Consider the following 19,599-nt stretch of genomic DNA (forward strand, 5'->3'; position numbering starts at 1 on the left):
TGGGGACAGCAGAGTGGAACCCCATGATGATCATGCTCTAGAGATTTGCTCAGCCAAGGCACTTTCTCTAACCTGTCTGTTCTGAAGACATTTGAAATGCCTTAGAAAGTTAAACTATGTCCCTTATCAATAGCAGACTAAACTGTGATAAAATCATGCATGAAATACATTCATGTATGGAATACCATCCAGCCATTAAAAAATTGAAATGAGGGGCTTCCCTGGTGGCGCAGTGGTTGAGAGTCCTCCTGCCGACGCAGGGGACACGGGTTCATGCCCCGGTCCAGGAAGATCCCACATGCCGCGGAGCGGCTGGGCCCGTGAGCCATGGCCGCTGAGCCTGCGCGTCCGGAGCCTGTGCTCCACAACGGGAGAGGCCACAGCAGTGAGAGGACCGTGTACCGCAAAAAAAAAAAAAAAAAAAAAAAAAAAAAAAATGAGGCAACCAAATATCAGTACTGGCAAATCTCAAAAACTTAATGTTGAGCAACAGAAAGTGTTGTGGAAGGACACATGCAAAATCATGCTATATTTGGTGCAGGACTACATAAGAAGTAAAACTATAAACACATGTATAGGCATTTCATGATGGTAGGTCCTTGGGGTAGGAGAAGGGGCTTCAAATGGTAAAAGGGAAACAGGGTATCATCAATTTTATTTGTAATTTTTTTTCTTAATCTAGGTGGTGGATACAGAGATATTTGTCATATTTTTCTCTATACCTTTTTTTTTTAATATAAACACTTTTTTTCTTTTTAATGAAAACACCTGACTTTGTAGGAGAGCACTATTTCTTGTCTTGTTTTATTTATTTATTTATTTATTTATTTATTTATTTATTTATTTTTGGCTGTACGCGGACCTCTCACTGTTGTGGCCTCTCCCGTTGCGGAGCCACGTCCGGACGCCATGGCCGTGGCTCACAGGCCCAGCTGCTCCGCGGCATGTGGGATCTTCCCAGACCGGGGCACGAACCCGTGTCCCCTGCATCGGCAGGCGGACTCTCAACCACTGCGCCACCAGGGAAGCCCTCTCTATACCTGTTTTTAAAAAATATACAATATTTGATAATGAGACATGTTACGCCTCAGTCACGGTCAAGTTTCCACCTCTCTGATGCTGTATTGGTCAGGATTCAATGGTGGAGACATAATTCACTCTAGCTCCCTAGCGAGTTTAGGCTGAAGGAGATTTAATAGTGTTTACAGAATTACTCAGGAGGCTGGAGGGACCACGCTGAGCTTTTAGGAATAGCTTTGAGAACCATCCTGCAGTATGGAGCGGGCACCAAGGGCAGCACTGTCTTTTATAATCGGGACACTACCAGTTGGATTGGAAAGAACACTGGAAATTCCAGACTCTGCAGCAATGGCTCTTGTCAGCAGAAACAGTGGAAGCAGCAGAAGCGTGGCTTTCCCGTCACTGCTTCCGTTACCTAAAACTCAACTTCTCTATTACACCGGTGCAGAATCAAATCCCCAAGACAGAGTCTTGGGTGAAGTAGAAAAGGATAGCTTTATTGCTTTGTCAGGCAAAGCGGAACACACCAGGCTTTTGCCTCGAAAAACTATGTGTCCCAACCCGAGAGGATTTGATGAAGGGTTTTATAACAGTGGTTCAAAGGTGGGGTTTCTGACAAGATTAGGCTGTGAGCAAAGCTTGCATGCTCTAATCTCATCTCTTGCACGCTCTAATCTCGTCTCAGGTGGTCGTCTCTTAATCTTGCCTCAGGTGCTCCTCCCTTGATGAGCAACTGTTCAAATCCACCCTTTGGAACTCAGGGAAGGTCGTGAAGGCTGGAGTCTTGCCTCTAAGAAATGGAGGACTAAAAGAGGCCTCCCTGCCCAGGTCCCACTCGGTTTCACTTACTTCGGGTTGCTGGAACCCCACGTGCATCTGGGAATTATAGTTCTTAAATTTCAGCCTCTGCAGTGGAGGAAGACACATGAGGAGAAGGTAGGAAAAGCTGATCCACCATATTTCTCCCAGGAGCCATTATTGTTCCATCACATAATCTCTTACTGCCCCTACACCACATGGGCCCAGCCCTTAATTCCCCCCTTTACCTCCACTCTGAACTCCTATCCCAGCCTCCATAATAGATTGGGGATTGGCAGTCAGAGGACTCAGTGAAAAACAAGAGGCAATTCCATAGGCACTGTAATAAGATGGCAGGTTTAGACATACAAGACCCAGGCACAGAATTGCAAAGAATGCGTTAGACCTGGAAAAATATCTGGGGTCACAGTGGACCACAGTCAGCTAGATGTTCCCCAGGGGAAGGTGGTGGTACTTAGTGATGAAAGAGCTTGGCTCCAGACTGAGACCATCTCAGGCCATTTTTGATGGCCTCACTACTTACTAAAGGGTGACCATAGGCAAGTTGCTTAATCTCTCTGCCCTTCAGTTTTCTTATCTGCCAAATGGGGGTGATGATGATAATAATAAAACCTCCCTCAGTGGGCTGCTGTGGAGGTTAAATGTTGCAGGATTAACAATAATAGCAAACACAGACAGTGCTTGCCAGGCACTGGGCTAAGTGTAGCATACACTTTAACTCATTTAACTTCACACCAGCCTGGAGATGGGTACTTTTTGTTGTTTGCATCTCTCAGATATGGAAACTGAAATTCTAATCCAACAGTCTGGAGACAGACTCTGAGCTCATGATGGCTCCAGGCTGCTCCTCTCAGGACACATGCAGGACTCAGGGCAGACTGAGCACCAGGTCAGACTGAAATAATCCTTAGCTGTTATTACTTAGAAGAGCAGGTAGAGGAAGAGAGGTGAGCTTGGGAACTAACAACAATACCTAATTCCGTCAAATGGCAAAAAATGTCCCGCCTGTGGGCCTGGGGCCAGGGCACTGGGAGGCTGAGTGTGAAGGCAGATGTGTTATCTGTCACCGAATGTCCCCACCTCCGATGTTGGGAGTGTGGGTGGGTGAAAAGAAGAAGCTCCAGCAGAAGTGGTTGGCTCTTTCTAGTTCCTTAGGAGGAAGTCTCCCCCACTTCCTCGATAAAAAGAGAATCTACTGGACGTCGGTGGGGCATCCCCACAATTAGTGGGTGCCCAAAGGTGTAGGCTGGGAAAACAGGCAGGAGCCTAGGAGGAAGCTGAGAGGGATGGGCAGTACCCTTTCTTCTCTTGCTGAAATCCACTGCCATGGCCACCCCAAAAGAGCATCTCATCACCCCTTCATCTCCTGGGTGGGAGCTGAGGTGAGCCTGGGCTCCTGGCTCCCAGGGGGTGGGAAATACCAGGGTGTTCAATCCTAACCAGCTGTTTCTGCTTGGGGAAGACTCTGAGCCTGCAGCCCCCTTTGTCCTAGACAAAGGAACACGGTGAGTGTTAGAAAAGTAGTAAAGATATGCTAGAAACCAACTGAGACTTTCTCTTGTACAAACGAAGTAAAATGCCGCTTTGAATTAGGGAACTCTTTCAAATAAACATGGATTTTATTAAACTCATCAATGACTAAATAGCTTTGAAAAGTAGTGGTAGATAGATATGCAGAAAGTATTCACTCAGCCTTCAGATAATGAATACTTGGTGAATCTATACATCAGAGGACAGGGACTTGGTCTTTGTTGCCAGGGGATAGAAAGTAGGAGGATCTGAGCCCCCAGGCCCCCTGATTCCCTACTCAACCAGGCGGGACCAGCTACCTAATTTGTAAGACCCAGTGCAAAAGGAAAACATCGGGCCCTTATTAAAAGTGTGTTAAGAATTTCAATATAGTGACAATAGAACATCAAAGCAAGTGCGGGGACCCTCTGGGTGTGGCGTCCTGGGCAACTGCACAGGTCACATGCACACACAGCTGGCCTTGCAGCTAGGAGATTCTCCCCAAAGAGGAGCAGATCTTGGATGCCTGACAATGGCCCCTCCTCTGGGATGCCCTTTTTTCATCCTAAGAAGTTAGCGGAGAAGGGTGACAGCGATTTCTTGTCGGGGAATCACGACACACAAAACTCAAAGAGTGGGCTTCCCTAGTGGCTCAGTGGTTAAGAATCCACCTGCCAATGCAGGGGACACGGGTTTGAGCCCTGGTCCGGGAAGATCCCACATGCCGTGGAGCAGCTAAGCCCGCGTGCCCCAACTACTGAAGCCCACGTGCCTAGAGCCCGTGCTCCACTACAAGAGAAGCCACCACAATGAGAAGCCCGAGCACCACAACGAAGACAACAGCAACTAGAGAAAAGTCCACACGCAGCAACGAAGACCCAACGCAGCCAAAAATAAATAAATAAATAAAACTCAGAGTTTCCTATCGCCCCTCTGCCCTTCCTTCTTCCTATGAGCAACTGTGGAGCATTTTCTCAGTGTGTGGCGCCCTGGGGAAGTCACGGTTCCAAACTTCAGAGCATTCACAGTCTAGTGAGGGAGATAGTTTTACAAGCAAGAAATTAAGATCCAGTGTGATCCCTTACAAGGGAGGAGGGTAAGGGGTATTTTGGAGAAGGGTCTCTAGTTGGCCTGGGGGAGGCAAGAAGGGATCACTGATGGGTCCTTGAGAGGAGGGACTTTGTAGATCTGGGGAGCTGGGGTCCTGATGACTTTTTAGAAATTCACACTGGCACAGCATGGAGGCTGGGTTTGTGGAAGGCCAGGCTGGTACTAGGGAGCCCAGTCATGGGACAGCTTGCTGCCCTGGGGAGACGGCAATGGGTCCTGAACGACAGCGGAATACCTGGCTCTCCTCCTGGACACGAGGGGTTGGAATGGAATCAGCTGGCTTTGGTGATTGGCAGTGGGTGGGTATTAAAGTTGGAAGAAAATCCTAAAAAGACTAATTGACTCCTGACTTTGGGCAGATACACAGACACAGTAAGAAAGCCAGTTTGGAGGGAAAGATTATGCCTATTATTAGTAATTTTGCAAATCAGTAAAGCTATCGGGAGAGCAATATATCACTAAATGCCTTTCTGAACTTCACATCACACCTTTCCTTCCTCCCCATCAGGACCCCAGCCCCAAATCACCGCATTAACAAAAACACAAAAGAATCACCAACATCTTTTCGTAGAAATACACAGAATCGAAAAACTAGGGAGAGGAATGAAGTGAATAGATTGGTTATTCCACACCTCAGAAGCAATGAAAGCAACACAACTTGGGAAAAGGAAATTTCAGGTTTATAACTGTTTCTAGTTCTGTAATCAAGGGCAATCATCCTAATACAAATATGCTTTTTAAAAATAGAAATAATTTCCCTGGCTTTTATCGTCAGACTATTTAGTAATTTATTTATTTGTACCTTTAACAGACTGTAATAGATGAACTCAGGTACTTAGTTAAAAGGGATGGGGGTGGGGAGGGGGAAGGAGGATCATTGTCAAGTTCAGCCAAGTCTTGAAATAAAATTTAGGGGCTTCCCTCGTGGCGCAGTGGTTGAGAGTCCGCCTGCCGATGCAGGGGACGCGGGTTTGTGCCCCGGTCCGGGAAGATCCCACATGCCGCGGAGCGGCTGGGCCCGTGTGCCATGGCCGCTGAGCCTGCGCGTTGGGAGCCTGTGCTCCGCAACGGGAGAGGCCAAGACAGTGAGAGGCCCGCGTACCGCAAAAAAAAATTTAAAGAAATGTACCCTTAATGGGTTAATTGCTTAAGAGTTACCTTGTGTGCACGACATGCATCCTTGAAATGATTAGCAGGAGGAAAAGACCGGTGGCAGCCCATAAGATTCCCTTTATTTAGAAAGCATTTGGGGCAGACTCTATAATGCAGTCTTAAAAGAATTGCTAATCAGATTCTGATTTGGGGAGCTGTAAGGATGTAGAAGCTCAGCCCCGTCACCTGACCAGTCATTAGCATTAAGCTACACCGAGTCCCTTTCTCATTTCACACTTTATAGACCCCTTAGTTCCAGCTCAGCAGTCATGGAGGGAAACTATTCAGGTATTCATATATGCCAAATCACACTGGGTACTCTCAGGGGAAAAATAGACCTTTGATAGAACTTGGCAAGTGAATTCTCGTCTGTTGAAATACACACCAATTTTCAAATTAACCCAGAGTTGGTCTTAAAGCAAGTCCTTTGCTTTCCTTCCATGTTGTGATGAGGACTGACACCTTGGGTTGCTACCTCTAAGCCATGTGCTTTCTTTGGCATGACTTCGGGAGATGGCATGGGCACTGCAAGGGCTGAGACAGCTCATCTCGTAGATTCTGAGCTCCCTTTCATAGCTTCCGTGGACGGGGGCTGCTGTGGCACTTGGCAGGGGGAGATCAAGAGAGAGATTTTTCTACTGACCTGTTACATGAGGCATAACACACTTTTCATATAAGTGCTTCCACCTGCAAGTCTGGGCCGCTGGGGAGGGTGCATTGCACAATGAGGCCTGATGATACACCTCCTCCCTTCTCTCTGCTTTACACATATTGGCTTCTGTCAGAGGCCAGGTGTCTAGTGGCACATGCGTCCCCTTTGGCCAAAGGATCTGAGTTGGCTTAAGAGAATTTGTATGTGGGAATGGCTGTTATTTCTTACAAGAACTCATTTCTGCATGCTTTGAACCAGCCAAAGCAGACTTCTCTGTAGGACAATATTCGATTAGGAATGTTTCCATCTCGTGAACGGGGCCATGCTCTAGGGAATGAAGAATGACCAACATGACTTGGGTTCTAAAGACTTAATCAAGCATCTTCTTAAATGGGATTACACACATTCCTGAGGCATGTGAAGCGAAACAGGAATCTGCTCCAACATTCTTGCTGGAAGCAGGCAGAAGCTTTTTAACCAGCCTTTAAAAGAAGATGCCAGATGCCCAGATGGGAAAGAAGTAACTTTCCTGGGAGGGTTGACAGGCAGAGGACATGAATAGAGTCACAGATTGTACTTTGGAGCCAGAGTGAGATGGTTGCTGGCTCTGGAGGAATTGTTGAGAGGCTTCTTGTCAAAGTGTCAAGCTTTGTGTCCAAGTGTCAGGCCACGAAAAGTCTCTGCCCTAGGTAATTTCTGGATGACTGAGTGTAGAGCCGATCAGGGCTAAACCAGCTTCAAACCTTCTGCTGAATTAGTGACAGTCATTGTTTCGTTATCAACTCCTGGGTGTGTGGGGGGCAGAGCCTTGGTTACTAAACAAAGGGGGATAAAACAGCCTGCTCTGCTGAGAGCTGGTGACCTGTCGCTGATGTATGTTCTGGGTCATTCATACTTGGACAGCCTTCAGGTTAACTGCAGGATGTGTTAATCCAGGCACTGCAAAAACTTCCTTCGAGAAAGCAGGACTCTTGAGTTTGCTCAAATGCCTCTTCAACAAAAGAATGTGTTTGTTTTTGTTTTCTTCTCCCCACCTCAGGGAAGCCAGTCAGTGGCTCCCCAGTCTTCCAGCTGGGGAGGGGCATCTCTGGGAGCCAAGAGAGTGGGATGCAAATGCAGGAAGGGGAGCTGGGAATGACTACCAATGTCCCTCCTTGGTGAGGCCTTTCATGGCTCTCCCCACCCCAGGCATTGTCTACCCCATCATTTTGATACATCATTCTGATCTATTTCCATATATATTATAGCACTTATTTTTTATCTAAAGTTATCCTGTTCATTTAAGTATTTCCTAGTCTGTCTCTTCCCCACTTAGAATGTAAACTCAAGTGGAACAAGGATCCTATCTGTCTTGTTCACCCCTCTGTCCTTCCGCACTAGACAGTTCCTGGCCTATGGCAGGTGCTCATAAATATTTCTTGAATGAATGTATGTGTGCACTGGGTGTGAACGTTCTACAGAGCCTCACTCTTTAAAAAAAATTTAGACATTTGGATTAGAAATTTTACTAAGGTGAATTATTTGGTTTCATGCTTTCCATGTATAGAAGATACCAGAAAATTAAACCTACTCTGAATGACCTGGAGCGTCACCATCAATGTTGGTTATTATACTGGACTATCATCCAGACCTATTGAATGCATGATTTTGTTTGTTTTGCATCAACACAAACCGTTGTGATTGTTGTAGTTTTGGCTCTGCCTTTAATGACTTTTCTCTCTTCATTTTGGCCAATCAGCTCTTCTATCACTGAAGCACCTACAACAACTCTTCTTCTTCTAGTCATTTGTAATTTTGATGAAACAATAGTTGAGCTTGGGAGACATGAATAGAAAATACAAGTAAATAGGTCCTGCCTAGGAAGGAATAGAATCTCTTGGCTATAGATGTGAGTATTAAGACATCCTTGGTGGCATTTACTGAACTTAATTCAATTATTTTTTCTGCCTCTAGCTCATGACTGCAAGCGGCAGAAACTGATGTTGGTTATTAGAAGAAAATAGTGGACTTTCTGAAGTCCTGAGGGAGAGCTCATAGAAAAGGATTCTATGTCACCAAAGAGCTTACAGTCTACATGAGGAAATCATACAAAACTAGTTTGAGGCAATGTATTAGGGTTCTCCAGAGAAACAGAACGAATAGACTAGCCAGCTACCTATCATCTATCTATGTATCTATCTATGTACCTATCTATCTATCCATCCATCTATCATCTAACAACATGAGAGGAGATTTATAATAGGAATTGACTCGTGTGACTATGAAGGTGGAGAGGACCCAGGATCTGCCACCTGTAAACTGGAAAGCAGCAAGAAAGCTGTTGGTGTAATTCAGTCCAGTTTAAAGGCCTGAGAAACAGAAGTGCCAATGTCTGAGGGCAGAAGATGGATGTCTCAGTTCAAACATTAGAGCAAATTCACCCTTCCTCCACCTTTTTGTTCTTTTTTTTAAAAATAGATACATGTTAAAAAAATTTTTTTTTATTTTTGGCTGCGTTGGGTCTTCGTTGCTGAGCTCGGGCTTTCCCTAGTGGCGGTGAGCGGGGGGTACTCTTCATTGCGGTGCGCGGGCTTCTCATTGCAGGGGCTTCTCCTGCTGTGGAGCACGGGCTCTAGGCGCGCGGGCTTCAGTAGTTGTGGCACGTGGGCTCGGTACCTCCCCCTTTTTGTTCTATTCAAGCCCTCATTGGACTGGATGATGCCCACTCGCATTGGTGAAGGTGGTCCTCTGTACTCAGTCTACCTGTTCAAATGCTAATTATCTCCTAGAGACATCCTCATGTACATACCCAGAAATAATGTTTCACCAGTTATCTGAGCATCCCTTAGTCCAGTTAAGCTGACACATAAAATTAACTATCACAGGCAATAATAGAAGAGGCATCATAATGTCCTTTCTTTTGAGTCTCCAAATTAATTATATAGACTCCAAACAAGCCAGGAATTCTGAGGAAGGAGGGATCCCTGTACATTAAGGAGATCACATTAAGCTTTAAAGAAGAGGTATGATGGGGTTTGGAGCCCAAGGGGGGTTATAATTTATCTAAGTAGAGAGGGGTGTGTGTGAGGGAGGGTGATCAAGGCTCAGGGAACAGCACAAGCGAAAGAATGGGAACAGACCCTGTGCAACATTTAGGGGTAAGTAAGTAAACCAGTCTCTCTGGTGTGGAAGTTTCCAGAAAGGGAGCAGTGGGAGGCAAGCTGGAAAGGGGGGTCAGATTGAATGAGATGGGGCCACACATGCCATGCTAAAACTTGGGGTGACATCCACAGCTGAGCAGTTGACCTGGTAGGACAGAGCAGAAACCGATCAACAGTGTTTAATCAATACCTACAGTCTCTCCCATTGATAATGAATTTCTCACCCTGGCCTTGAAGGTGTGACTTGCCTTCATTATCTCCCAAATAGAAAGTGGCCACAGGCAGGTCTGCTGTTATTTCTTCCCCAGAATGCCATAATCTTGTTTTGAAACCTCTTCCCCAACTTAGAATGTGCCTAAATTCTAAATCCCAGACAAAGTGAACTTGACCTTGAGGAGCAGGAGTTTTTGTCCTTGAATGCAGGCCAGTCACTCCCGATAATAACAATTGTAATGGCTGAACTTTGTTGAATACTGGTTATGTGCCAGCTACTCTTCTAACAGCTGGAGCATGTTTATTTAATCTTCTTTCATATTATTATATTCCCTGGTTTGCACAGGGAGGCCGCAGCTAGTCACTAGCAGAAGTTGGGAATCCAACGCCAAATCCTGTCACAAATTCCAAACTTTTAATTACTGGGTCTGAGGCCCCAGAGTGCTTGAGGGTTATAGCGGGTAACTGGGCTGCTCCCTGGAAGTAGAAAACGGGGGAAGGGGTAGCCTGTTTTACTCCTTCACAGGGCCTGGCACTGGATGGAATTCTATTAATTGCTTTGCAAGTGCTAATCAAGTTCTCTTCAAAGAAGGATATAGGTTTCTTGTTTTTTTTTTTTTAGAGGTTCTTCATTGGATGGATGGATGGATGGACGAAAGGATGATAAATGATAGATAGATGGGACGAGGGGCCCATTTCAGGTTATAGGGCAGCTCACCTAATGTCTCAAGAAAGCACCATAGTCTCACTGAGTGACAAATGCCCTCCCCATAACAATATTTTTTAAAAAGAGAATATAGACCAGGGAAGTAGAGAAAATCAATAACTGGCCCTTCATTCCAACTAATTCTTAGTGGCAGGCACTTTGGGTTTGAATATTCGTCCTTTAACATGTTGAATCTTGACTCAAAACTGCACATGCGTCACTCAGAGGAAAAGTTTTCAGTGCTTTTTCACTGTACAAGGTGCTGGAGATACAGCAATGAATAGGACAGATGTGGTTCCTGTCTTCTAGGATATTTCTGCAATTAAATAAGATATTTTATGAGAAAATACTTAGCACAATGCCTGGAAGCTAGTATACGCTCAATCAGTGTTGGTGGAATGAAAAAGTGAGTGAATGAATGAACGATAATAATAAAACTAGCAATTTCTATGAAGTCACCTCATTCAGTGTTTTCCAGTCTTTTGTCATTGCATACCATCATCATGACTTTTACCTTATATACAAACTACATTACCATTATTTGTTGAATATTCATTCTTAAAGTCTAATCACTTAGCTTTTGCCTTAAAACATTTATTTGAAATGAAAACACCCTATAACTACTACAAATGGAAAGTTATTGTAACTTGCTATTAAATACAAGTAACTCTTCAAATACATATAACAAAAAATAAAACAGTGATGTTATTCATTTCTAGCCAGATATTTCTGCTTGGCGATGGTTCTGAGCCTGAGGTCTTTTTTATATAAGAGAGATTAGCAAGTGTTAGACAGGTGTTAAAGACATGCTAGTACCCAGCTGAGACTTTATCTAGTACAAAATATATACAATGACAAAATGCCACTTAGAATCAAGGAGCTCTTTCAATGAATGTGGATTTTATTAAATGCAACTTATGACCACAAAGCTTTGAAAACTAGCAATAGAAAGATATGTTGAAAGTACACACATAGCCCTTAGAAAATGAAGGCTTGGTGGATATATGCGTTAGAAAACAGGGACTTGGTCTCATTTGCAGCTATTAGTTTTCTAGGGCTGCCACACAGCACCACAGATTGGGTGGCTTAAATAATGGACCTTTATTTTCTCACAGTTCTAGGGGCTGAAGGTCTGAGATCAAGATGTCAGCAGGTTGGTTTCTTCTGAGGCCTCTCTCCTTGGCTTATAGATGGCCATTTTCTACCTGTGTCTGTCTTTACACGCTCTCCCCTCTGTGTCTGTCTGTGTCCAAATTTCCTCTTCATATAAGCACATCAGTTATATTGGATTAAGATCAACCCTAATGACCTCATTTTTACTCAAATTACCTCTTAAAAAATCCTATCTCCAAATACAGTCACTTTGTAAGCTGCTGGGGGTTAGGACTTCAGTATGTGAATTTTGGGTGGAAACAATTCAGCCCCAAACTAGATGTATCCTTCCTAGCATCTAGAACGTGCTTGGCACATAGTAGATGCTCAGTAAATGTTTGTTGAATGGGTGAATGGGGATTGAGTCTATGGTATCAGAAGATTCTACAAGCTTAATATTGTTTAATCTTTTCAGGATTTTTTTTTCCTGATTGCCTGTGAGTAGTTACTAGCTTGATGTCCATAAAGAAAGCTATTCCCAGTGAGTCCACAGTGGTATGGAGGACCTGCTCTTGCCCACTCATTTCATTTATTCCCTCATTCATTCATTCATTCACTAAGTGTATATCTAGAAGCAATGACTAATTGGTCCTGAATTCTTTCTCTGTCTTCATTCCCTTGCTTTCACCTCTGATTATGTCATAAGTCTTGATCCATATCCAATACCCAGGAATCCCAGACAGATTATCTACTCATCTGTGGACCTAGATCTGGCCAAAGCCTTTCAAGTTCCAGGGGGCTCCACACCTGTCCATCTCTGGCTGCACATTAGAATCACCTGGAAAACGTAAAAAAAATTTTTCCATTGCCCAGCTTCAGCCCGGACCGATTGAATTGGAGTTTCTGCAGCAAGGGCCTAAGCATCAGTATTTTGTCAACCTCCCCACATCAATCCACTGTGCAGCAAGGACTAAGGAGCAAGGGGCTCCATGCCCCTTCGTAGAACAATCAGATCATGTGATTGTGAATGCCAGAGGTCCCTACACTCTTCAGTTTCCTAAAGATATTGCCTTCCTACTTGGACCATCCTTATTAACTATTATTGTCCTACATGAAGACACACTTGTCTAACCATTCAACCAAGACTCATTGAGCACTAATGTAGAAGCTATTGGGAGAAAAACACAAACATGACATGGTCTTTCCTGCTTTTTTTTTTTTTTTTTTTTAAAAAAAAGCTTACAGCCTTGTAGGAAAACCAGAAGTATGAGTATTTGCTGAATATAATAATTGCTATTCATTCATGTATTCATTCATTCGTCAACTATTTTTGAGTGTCAATTATGTATCAGGCTTGGGCATACACAGGTAAGCAAGACAGCCAGTGCCCATCCCCATGGGGTTGACAGTCTGGCAGGGAAGAGAGGGGTTAAACAATAATAAGGTATGGTGTATGTTATACAGAGAACAAGGTATCCAACGAACACACACCAAGAGACTTACCCTGGTTCAGGAGAGAGGGAACATTTCCTTGAGGAACTAATATTTTAGCTGAGATCTCAAAGATGAAAGCGAATCAACCAGAGAAGTGCAAGCCTCTTAAGAGCAAATATCATGTTAATCTCATTGAACTCCCAGTGCCTGGCTCATGGCAAGGGCCCAGTAAAACTTTGTTGAATTAATAAGTAAGTGAATGAATGGTGAAAACCCCAGGGGAAAGTTTGGCATGTCTGAAGCAGGAAGTGTTGGAGTGAAAAATCTCAAGGTTTACAGCTGGAGGGGTAGGCGGGGGCTCGATCAGAAAGTCCCATAAACCATAAGAAGAGGTTTGGGCTTTATCTTGGGGTCAAGGGGAAGCCACTAAAAATTAGGCAGAGCAACAAATGGCATGATCTGTGTTTTAAAAGCATCACTTTGGCTGTAAGATGGGATCAGAGGCGGACGGGAGGTTGGCGCGCAGCAGCTGTGTGATGGGGCAGGAGTGATGGCAGTCTGCTTCAGGGAGTGGAGAGATGAGGATTATCCAGGCAGAATGCATTGAGTCTAGAGGTGGATTGAATGGATTTGGGGTGAGAGAGAAAGCGAGGCGAGCCCTGGGCAGATGGTTTAGGAAGCTTACGGTTGGCGACAACATTCAGTGAAGCAGGAAGTTCTGGAGGCAGAGCAGGCTCGGGGTAAAGATGCAGTGTTTCTCGTCAGCCATGAGCTGTGCTGAATTTGGGCGGCCCTTGGGCCATCGAAGCGGAAATGCCCAACAGGCATTTGCCTGGGACACTCCTCACCTCATAACACCATCTCTTGTGTTTTAGTTTAGAAAAATCCTTTATTCTGAGTTTCTCACCCAGCCAAAAGGAAGGACGTGATCTTCCCTCAGAAGGGCTGTGGGTCTGGTGTCACCTTGGATTCTATAGTTAATCCCAAATGTGAGCTATTGGCTGCGGTGTTCCTTTTTCCCCTCCAATGAACCGAGAGAGTGGTCAGGCCAGTTACAGCTCTTCTGCATTCTTCGGGAGCTGTCCTGTGAAGCTTGTTCTTGAGTCTGGATCATTTGGGGCCCTGAGGAAAACCTTCTAGGCCCACTGTCACTCCAGGTCTGTCTGTCTGAGATTAACAGAAACTCATATATCCGGGGAATCTGGAATGCGGCCCAAGGGGTGAATTAACCCGAGAGAGGGTGGTTCCCCTCGCCAGCCAGGGAAGGCTCTTCTGGGGGACCCACCAGAGATTTTGCTGAAACCGACCTCGTTTAGGGGCTAATCCACTCTGGGATTCTCTTGAAGATAATTCGTAAGTCTTCTTTTTGCTTTTTGAACTTTAATATTAGCATTTATTTTGGAATAGGTAGTAATGATATTCAGATGGCTCAAAGTTCAGAAGTGCAAAAGGGTAGGCAGTACGATGTTTCCCTTTTCCCCAGGCAGTCAGCTCCATCACGGAAAAGCAGCCAGAGGTAATGGGTAATTTGCATCCTCTAGGGGAGAACCTGCCTGATGAACACTAGCTGTTGTTGGTGTCAGGAATTTTCTGTAAGACAGTATGAGCTGGGGTTCATTCCTCCTGAATCCTAGCTGCTCTGGGCACCTCCCAGAGCTGCCGAGGGGCAGTGGGACGAAGATCAGCTCTGAGGGCAGGTGTGGGATCCCTAATCTGTCTCTCGCTCCTTGTGGGATCTCATCCAAGTCCTGGTCTTGCACTGATTGACCCCGTCTAAAAGATCTGGGGGCAATGAAAGAACCTCCTTTACAAGTGGGTTGGGAGGTTGAGAGGGTGACATGACGTCACATGCGTCTATGGGACATTCTCAGGCACGTGTGTTACACAAATAATTCTTTTTTTCTTTTTCTTAAACTTGAGTTTAAACTTCATTCTTTTTTTTAAGTTAACCATTTTATTTATTTATTTATTTTTGGCTGCGTTGAGTCTTTGTTGCTGTGCGTGGGCTTTCTCTAGTCACAGCGAGGGGGGGCTACTCTTCACTGCGACACGTGGTCTTATTGCGGTGGCTTCTCTTGTTGCTGAGCACGGGCTCTAGGTGTGTGGGCTTCAGTAGTTGTGGCACGCAGGCTCAGTAGTTGTGGCTCACAGGCTTAGTTGCTCCGCAGTGTGTGAGATCTTCCCGGACCAGGGATCGAACCCAGTCCCCTGTATTGGCAGGCGGATTCTTAACCACTGCACCATGAGGGAAGTCCCCACAAATAATTCTTGATATTACCTGTTCATGGTCTGACTTCCCCACTAGAACCCAGGCCCCTGCAGGGCAAGGCTGTGTCTGTCACCAGCACCACTGGACGCACTGTCCCCGGCACAGAGGTTGGTCCGTGGCAGACACTCAATGAATCACCATCACTGCTAATATTTTGAAGCATTTGCTATGTGCGGGCTCTGTAAAAAGCTCACTACAGATGAGCTCACAATTGCCACTCTCTGAGGTAGTTGCTGCTCCATTCCTGCTGTGTAGATGAGGCCGTGGAGACTCAGAGAGGTTGTCCCTAGCTACAGAGCAGCCACACCAGGATTTGATTTCTGGCAGTCCAGGGCTGACCAACTCTTCCCAATTTTCCCAGGACCATCCTGGTTTGAAAATGGAAGGATCCACCTCCCAAAAAAGCAGAAGGTCCAGGCCAGGGTGAAATGAGTGAGATACTCACCTTGGGCACAAAGTTTAAGGCGGGGGCCGTACACTCGGTAATCAAGAGAAATAATATTTTAATGCAGCATTTTAAAAATAATCAAAATTAGTGTAAAAAATTCAAGATGAACAAAATAACACAATTTAAATAAAGAAAGGATCAGTGTCAGTGAGGGTCACTACTCCCCTGCTGAGGGAAAAGCATGAACTGCTCCAGGCAGGTCAATGGAGACAGGGAGGCCACCCCTTCTCCCCCTCCCACCAGTTGGGACCTGGGACCTGTCCTTCTGGTCTTACTTTGCTTTGGGCAGGTGGGCGGGAAATCTCTAGGAGAAGTAGGAGTAGCTGCTGCAAAGCAGAAGGAATGGCTGGGCTTAGAGGAATTCCAAGAAGTGGTATTCCCTCCAAGAGAAGTGCATGGCTAGCAAGGGGAAGGCTGTAACAGGAGACAAGAGAGTGTTTTCTCTTAGCATCAGCGGGAGAGAGGACCATCTCTGTTGAGCAATGCTTCAAGAAGCCCTCTTGCTGTACAGGCTGCAGACCCAGAGCATCACTGACAGCTGGAGTCAGAGAAAAGGGAAAGCTGTTGTCCAACAGAGGAAAGGGCGCTGAATTGGAGCAGGGCTGGAGGATCCTGGAGGGGAGAGGGGAGACAGAGAAGGATGCTACTGTGGTAACTTGATGTGACCCCTCCCTATGACCTCCCATCTTCATCTTGAATTATATTGGCAACCATCACAAATTGTTGGGGGTGAGGTCTGTCACAGGACTGCAGAAGCCAGGGTATGTGCAGCCCCCAGTCCACTTCTGGAATTCGTTAACGTCGCATCTGCAGGAAGTGGATGCATTCTCTTGTTCTCGGAAGGTTGGCTCACCTGTGACTGTTAGCCAGCAATTAAGCAATTTCAGAGTGATTTTGCTATGGACTGGATGCCTATTTTTGTATCCACTTTAGTCCTCTGTAGATATGGGATATCAGTAGTTCTCTCCCAAGTTATTATAGTGGTTTTGCCACTTGGTAGAGATTTATGGAGCTCATTTTGGGGTGCTCAGAAAGTCAGTCTCTTGATTTTATCCCTGAACTTGTTTCTCTCTCATCCACCCTATCCCAGTAAACGGCATCACCATCTACCCAGCTATTCAAGGTAATTCCTGGCAGTCTCTGTAGATTTCTCTCTTTTCCTTCCATCCCATCCATCAGCGAGTCAGGTGGTCTTGCCTCCAAGCATGGTGGCCTAGGATGACCAACCACCCAGGCCAGGGATTTTTCCATTTTAGCACTAAAGGTCCCATGTTCTGGGAAACCCCTTAGTCCCAGGTCAGCTGGAGCAGTCGGTCACCCTAATGTGCTATGGCCACTCTAGTCCAGTTTGCACTACTGCATACTCTCCTAGCTGGCCTCCCTGCTTTGCTCTGGACCCACAGCCATGCTCCATACAGTGGCAGAGTAAGCTGACCCGGGATAGCACCTTCTGCTTGACACCCTCCAATGCACTTGAACCCACAGACAGCCCTCAGTACATCCTCTCAAGGCCTTGTATGATGGGCTGTGGCCTCAGTCTCACCTCTCTGGTACAGCACTTCCTCAGTCACCAAACTGGGACCACCACCTCATTATGACAAGTCCCATCACCCCACGCACATCTGCCCTCACTGTCCCCTTTTCCCAGGATGCTGTCCCCAGATCTCCACATGAGGCCTGCTTCTTATCATTCATGTCTTGGTGCAAATGTCACCATCTCAGAAAGGACTCTCCCACCACCCAGATCTATACTGGCCTCCCCCCAAAATTGTCACGCTTTATCCCATAACTCTGTTATATTCTCCTTATGTATGTGTCACTACTAAAGCAATTGTATGTGTTTTTGTTTATTTATTGCCTTTCACCTCCTCTCTGCTCCCCCCAAGACGAAACTCCTTGATAGCAGGAACTTTCTTTCCCTCATTCTCCCCAACATGTAGAACAGTGCCTGGCACACAGTCGGTGCTTAATAAATGAGTGGAAGCAGGGCCTCCCTTCACAGGTTTCAAATCTGCAGAGGGAATAGTTTCCATCCTCCAGGAGCTTTGAGTATTTAAGGGCTGGAGGACACAGCAGCAGAAGGAGGACATGTGATTAAGTATTATCTGAGTCGTTCAAAGGAAAAGAGGGTCGCCGAGTAGGCTGAGTCCTAAAGGAAAATGGGATTTCCAGAGGCAAAGTTAAGGACACTCCAAGGGCATTCCCACATGTGGAAGATGGAGGTGGGAACAGCTGCACACAGGAGTCTGCCCTTGGCTTGACTTTCAGAGTTTGCATAAAGTCACCAAATGCCTGGGTGATTAAATCTCTACTGGAGTAGCAGGGAGCCACAGAAAGCTCTAGAGCAATGTACCTGAGAGCTATTTTGGAGAAAGTCACTCGGGATGGCAGGGAGAAGCATCGGTCTGATGCAATACTGATGCTCCTGTGAGGACTGGGAGAAAGGAAAACGCAGGGAACACTCAGAGGGAAGAATCGCTAGGGTTTTGGGGGCAGTTTGGATCTTTGTGGCAAAGGGGAAATAAATAGCCAACTAATTACATAATTCTATTGATTCGCAATAGAATCAATTGGAATTGATCAATAGATCAGGCAGCTGCAGAAATCAATAGGCTAGGGAAAGCTAATAGAGAGATCAATAGAATTAGGTAAATGGTTGGAGTTTTTGGTAAAGAAGAGGGCCCATGAAAGGTGACAGCATCTGGGTTGCAGAGTAGAGAGGGATCTCTGTGGGAGGGACTGGTTTGGGAGGGTCTCTGATAAAATGGTTTTGCAGACTGTTGCATATGGGGTGCTGGTGGGGTGTCCAGGTGATGCTCCAGGGCAGCCTTAGGATCCATAGGGCTGGGAAAAGAGATGTACAAGTCACTCCTTCCACAGGGAGAGATTCTTAAACTTTTGGGGTCAAAGACCCTGTGGATATGAGAAAAGATGGGACCCAGTCCCTAGAAAAATGCACAGATCCATATACTCTGGAAAAACTTGCATTCAAGTTCAACTCAGTTGTCAAATGAGTGTTTTTTGTTTGTTTATCTTTTGTGTGCCCTAGAGACTGGCTTTTGTGTATGGAAAGGATTATTCTGAAAAGATTTCAGTCTTTATTTTTATTTTATTTATTTATTTTAAATAAATTTATTTATTTATTTTTGGCTGCATTGAGTCTTCTTTGCTGCACACGGGCTTTCTCTACTTGCGGCGAGCGGGGGCTACTCTTCGTTGTGGTGCACGGGCTTCTCACTCTGGTGGCTTCTCTTGTTGTGGAGCACAGGCTCTAGGGCGTGTGGGCTTCAGTAGTTGTGGCACACGGGCTCAGTAGTTGTGGCTCTCAGGCTCTAGAGTGCAGGTTCAATAGTTGTGGTGCACGGGCTTAGTTGCTCCGTGGCATGTGGTATCTTGCCGGACCGGGGATCGAACCCGTGTCCCCTGCATTGGCAGGCGGATTCTCAACCACTTCGTCACCAGGGAAGCCCGATTTTTGTTTTTAAAATCTCATTTTAAATTTGTTCAAGTTTCAAATTTTGAAAACCCTTCTTTTTGCTCATCTTAAATTCAGTTTATAAATATCTTTTTACTATTTATAAATCTACCAAAGTTTAAACAACTAATTTTAAAATCACTTTATTTATATTTTAAGCTTCATTTATACTTGCAATATGTTTGGTTTCTTTAAGTTATTGCAATTGTCAAATATAACAAACCTTCCAAGATATTTACGTCATTTTTATAAATGTAACAAATTAAACCTTAAAATGATAGATTTTAAGTACTCTTAAGTGTTCCAATATGATTTACGAACTGAATAAAATTTCAGTTTTAGGGACTTCCCTGGTGGCACAGTGGATGAACTCTGCACTCCCAATGCAAGGAGCCCGGGTTTGATCCCTGGTCAGGGAACTAGATCCCACATGCCTACCGCAACTAAGAGTTTGAATGCCACAACTAAGGAGCCCACGTGCTGCAACTAAGGAGCCCACCTGCTGGAACTGAGACAAGGTGCAACCAAAATAAGTAAATAAATGTTATTTAAAAAATTAT

Source organism: Delphinapterus leucas, chromosome 5 (assembly GCF_059928025.1).
Source record: "Delphinapterus leucas isolate spDelLeu-1000000601 "Yukka" chromosome 5, BTC_Dleu_Yukka2, whole genome shotgun sequence".
NCBI classification, from domain to species: Eukaryota; Metazoa; Chordata; class Mammalia; order Artiodactyla; family Monodontidae; genus Delphinapterus; species Delphinapterus leucas.